Genomic DNA, 5,632 nt, shown 5'->3' on the forward strand with positions numbered 1-5,632 from the left:
TCCAAAAAATAAATGCCAAAAAATTTCCTTTCGAAAGATAACAAACATTGTCTATTAAATTTGAATGCTCTGTGCTTTTTTGTTTAAAAAAGTGGGGAACCTCGAAATGTGATTTCGTTTGATGGCAACACCTGATGTTATATAATTTTTTCGCATTCATCTTCACATCTAATCGCTTTACCTGTTTTAGTACGGTTTTTTGTAAAAAGTTTTATAAATTTTTTAGAATAGTTTCTGCGTGGTGCCCTATCGAGGGTTGAAGATCGAAAATAGTATTTTTTGCATATTTTACTGTGTTACTATCAAAAGAGTAAAAATGCAGTTCAAGTGAGACAAAAATTATGGGATAACGCAGAAGATATGTTTACCCAACGTCAATGTCAAATTTGGCTTCCAAAATTTCATTCCAGTAATTTCGGTCTTGAGGAGAAAAAAACAAACAGAAAAACTTGCGGAAGGGCCTCTTGAAGCCTTGTGGATAAAATGAAGTCGTTCTTCGATGTAAATGATCGAGTAACACCTCGAGAGATTGGTGAAAGGATGAATCTGTCTAACGCAACTATTTGCAAGCACATGAAACATCTAGGCTTAATTTCGAGGCTTAACATATGGATACCTCATGTTTGTACAACGTCCGGTGTGTTTAACGTGGGTACCTGCTGACGACAGCCTTACTCCACGGCACTCAAAAGTACAGCGGATCAAAACAATGCGTTGATCAGCCCCTGAGAATGCCAAGCATTTTCAGTACCAATTGATAGTGTGGAATGAACACACTAGCCACTAGCAACTCCACATTTAACTAACAAAGTCAGTTCTTCCCGCATGGGTTTTAACCACAACCACCACGATACTCCCCGAGGGGCCAGTCCGCATGAGCAGGTTGGAGTTACCTCCAAGGGCTCCTGCTCCCCATGGTACCAGAATTAAGTCTCCGGTYAGACCTCGTAGCCGAAACTACTACCAGTTGAGCTTCCATACTGCTCTGGACTGGTGTCCAGGGCTTGGACCCAGGCATACATATTTGACTTGCGTCACATATCTGATGCTGGCCCCATTCACACGGACAATCGGTGGACGAACCGGTGACAATCTGCCCTTAAGCAGCATTGTCACCGTTTTTTCCCTCGATATGTTCACCCCCACACCTACACCCCAAGTATTAACGATCTCTAAGAGATCTCCTCCCGCCCGTTCTAACTCAGACCGCGAGCGACCTTCGACTATAAGAAGAAGGTCGTCCGCATACGCACAACACTTACAGAGTGGCTCGAGCTGCCCAAGCAGAGTGTCCATCTTAAGGTTCCAAATATATGGATTGCAGATGGAACCCTGCGGGCAGCCACGAACCACTCCAATCTCCACACTTCCATTCATGCCAACAAGAGAGGCCTTTCTGCCCGAAAAATAACTCCGCCAAAGAGAAATTTCCGGACAGCCAAGCTCCTCCAGCCGTTGCACCACTCGATCCCAGCTTAGGTAGTCAAACGCCCCCTTGAAGTCAACAAATATGCCAAGGACATACTTGTTGACATCCTCCCTAACGACATCCTGAACATAAAACCAAGCATCCTCTATACTGCGTCCTTTCCGAAACCCAAACTGTCTATTCGACCACATACCCCGCGTTAGCTCCTGAAGCCGTTCCACCATGACTCTTTCCAGCACTTTTCCAAGTACTGGAAGGAGACTGATGCCTCAATAAGATCGAGGATCGCTCTGATCTTATCGGGGGACTTCAGGAGAGGAACAATCCTAGCACTTTTTCACTCGCGTGGAAAGTATCCCTCCCAAACGCACTTATTATAAATGGCCTCCAGGTATTCCGGAATGAACTTCCACAAGCTTTTACACATCTCTCCGTTCAATCCATCAAAACCCGGGGACCGTTTAGACCTAACCAGGCCAAAGGCGTACCCCAGCTCTCCATCATCTAGTGAAGGAACAGGCACCTCTTGTGCTTTAGGTACCTGCACTTCCGACCTAGGAAAGAACGCACCTAACAGAACCGCCTCATGTTCGTACAGAACGAAATTTGCTTATCAAAAAACAAATACGTTCATTTTGGAAGTTTGTTGTTAATGCCGACGAAAAGTGGTTTGTTTACAAGAATGAAAAATGCAAGAGATCATGGTCTACGGAGGCTGCTATATATATTTCTGGCCTAGGCAACACTAAGTTTTGCCAGGTGCAATCTGACATTTCCATTGAAAAGTTTGACATTTTTTAGCATAACATCACTCAGAACGTTTTGTCATTTAATCGTGAATTGTTTTATTTACAGGGAATTAAAAAATTCATCTCGGCCAAAAAATGGAATTGACTCGTGAACATTTTCGTGCGATCATTTTTCACAACTTTCGACGTAGATTATCACGACAAGAGTGCATCGATGAACTAAAATCTTTGTATGGCTATGAAGCACCATCCTATAGCACTGTGAAAAACATGTACAACGAATTCAATCGTGACCGACGCTCACTCAAAGACGAATTCCGTGAAGGTCGTCCAAAAACAGCCGTTGTGCTAGAAAACATCGATGCCGTACGTGAACTGATAATGCAAGACCGTCATGTAATATATCTTCAGATAGAGGCATGCCTATGCATTTCTCCCACCAGCATACATTCGATATTGCATTAACACCCGGCCTTAAAAAAGGTTTGCTCTCGTTGGATCCCGCACAATTTCACAATCGCTCAAAAAAAGGCTCGTGTGGATTGGTGTAAAGAAATGCTGAAAAAATACGATCGCGGTGCTTCACAAGACGTTTATAAGATCGTCACAGGTGACGAATCATGGATCTATGCGTATGAGCCCGAAACAAAACAGCAATCGACCGTGTGGGTCTTCCAAGGCGAGCCAAATCCAACGAAAGTTGTTCGTGGAAGAAGCACTTTGAAGCAAATGGTCGCCTGTTTCTTCGGCAAAACTGGTCATGTGGCGACTGTTCCGCTTGAGCAACGTAGGAGGGTGAATTCTGAGTGGTACACCACCATTTGTTTGCCTGAAGTCTTCGGAGAAATTCGAAAAACGAACAAGAGAAGACGAATCATTGTGCACCATGACAATGCGAGCTCTCACACATCGGCTCAAACCAGCGCCTTTTTGACCGGCCAAAACGTCGAATTGATGGGTCATCCGCCGTACAGCCCTGACTTGGCACCCAATGACTTCTTTTTATTCCCACACATCAAGAAAATAATGCGTGGGCAATGATTTTCGTCGCCAGAAGATGCTGTTGAAGCATTCAAAAACCATGTTTGGAGGTGTCTCAATCGGAGTGGAAAAAGTGCTTCGAAAATTAGTTTGAGCGCATGCAAAAGTGTATAAGTCTTGATGGAGAATATTTTGAAAAMCAATAAAACCATCTTCGTTGATAAATATTCCTATTTTCATTATARGGCCAGAAATATATATAGYAGCSCTCGTAAAARRAATRATTRAATTGGAAACAACTTCGAATGTTGACGATCACCAAAATAAGGTTATATTTTCTGTTTGCTGGGAACATTTATTTTGAGCTTTTGCCTGATTTTTTCTGAAGTGTTTTGTGATCGGATGGTCAAATTGAATGATGCACTCATACAGGAGAGGCCATAATTGATGAAGGACACATACAAGTTTGATAACTTACGAATGGATTTTGCAGCCTGGGATGGTCTGCCATATCCACCATATTCTCCAAACTTGTCACATTCGGACTATTACTTCTTCCGGCCTTTACAATTTTTTTGGAAGTGAGGACTCGCTGAGCTACGTAGGTAGCACCCAAGTACAGAAGATTTACACTGGTCTTAAGAGAATTATTTTTCAACCTTTGGGGGTTCACCTCCATCTCCATCGCCACTATTTTCTCTGAAAACTTCAAGTAGCAACAATAATTTTTGCAGGCATCAGCGYCAAATGCTGCCAACACAAAGTTAAATAGAGGCGAAACAAACAAGAGTAGTGAAATATTTCTGCAGCAKCCACGTTGCGATACACCAACTCACCTCTCCAAACTTCCCCTTCACCTCATTTCCATCGTTTTTTGGGCAAACCACAAGAGTTAATCAAGCACCGGGTAAGAAAGCAAAATAACAGAATTGCAAAAATCCAACGATTTACCTAAACAATTCCCATGTTGCATGCTGCATGTTCCGAGCGTTGTTGCACRTTACCAGCAGCGGCAACAGCAACGGCAGCATCACAAGAGGCCACAGCAATGAGCACTCATACTCTCCCAATCACTATTAATGCGCTYACGCTTTSCTTTATCTTACCGCACAGCTTTCAAGCGCATTCACAGAAATTCTCCCAGAACTGCTCTCCCACCGCCTTCGTTACCTGCGTCTTACTCTTCGTTTTAGCTTCCGATTTTCAATTGTTTTCAGCGCTTATTGAAATGGCGTGCATGCATTTTCTTGATGTTGTTTTTATTATTGCTTGTGTTTTATTATTGTTTCTGTTGTTATTGTTTACCTTCTTATACTCATTATTGTTGCTGCACTTTTGTTTATTAATTTTCATAAAAGCAAAATACTTCGCCGACTTTGGTAAATAGTTATTTCCCGTTATTTTTTCCTCTTTTCTCTATTTCTTACAATTTTTCTTTATTGCTGATTTRGTAGTAACATTGTATACAGTTATATTGTTACGTTGCATTTATTTCTTCACTCCCCTGTTTAGCTGCCTCCATTCTCCCTCTCGCGCTCTCACTCTCTTTCACACTGCAGTTGGCAGCCTTCATTTGAAGATTTCTTCCTTTGTTCTCGCTCGCAGATTGCAGTTGGCTTCATCAGACAAATATTGGCAAGCAATTTTCATATCAGCAATCGGAAATGTAAAGACATCTTGCAACAAAAGGTAACAATAAACGTTTGTAGAAACAATAGAGATAAGTTTTGCAATCAGTGCCATCTATCCGGGATTGTTGTTGTCATGTAGAAGTTTCGATACTTCTTTCCTTATTACCCATGAATAATAATARTGGTAGTAATTTATTGGTAATCAACGTGTTGTGCTTTCATTGCAAATGGTTTGTAAGAAAGAAAAAAACTGATTTATGAAGGATCTTAGCTTCAAGGATATCGAAATATCTATGAATTCTTATTAAATTTGAGTTCTGGCCAACCAGCTTTCCTTTGAGTTTGTTCGGAATCGTTCGAATTATCACTTCTGAATAATTTTTTATAAGAAATCTTCTTATGTAGGGAGAACATAGGCAAAGTTAGTGGCGATTTGTAGGCAGATAGACTAATACTGACTATGGTTCTTTTTTGAATACAGTAATAATGGTCTTCAAAGGATGCTAAATCAAAGAAATACCTATTAACTACTTGTTTTAAAGTTAAAAGACTAGTTAGGATTGCAGGATTTCCTACGAAGCGTGTAAACTTTTATCACAGCTTTCACATTCGTTAAAACTTTCAGAAAAAGGAAAAATCTATATTCTGGGCAGCGGCATTAAAAGTTCCACTCTTAACACGAGGTCTCATGTAACACAACTATAGGCGGGAAAATGAAAATAATGGTCTCCACTTCAGTCTCCATTTATACCATAAGACAACGATGCATGATCTCGTATATACTTGTCTATAGAGTTCTCATGATTGATGTGGGTAGGTTTTTACAAATGTATTTAWAGGGA

This window comes from Bactrocera latifrons, unplaced genomic scaffold (genome assembly GCF_001853355.1).
Source record: "Bactrocera latifrons isolate USDA-ARS-PBARC rearing strain unplaced genomic scaffold, ASM185335v1 scaffold_261, whole genome shotgun sequence".
NCBI classification, from domain to species: Eukaryota; Metazoa; Arthropoda; class Insecta; order Diptera; family Tephritidae; genus Bactrocera; species Bactrocera latifrons.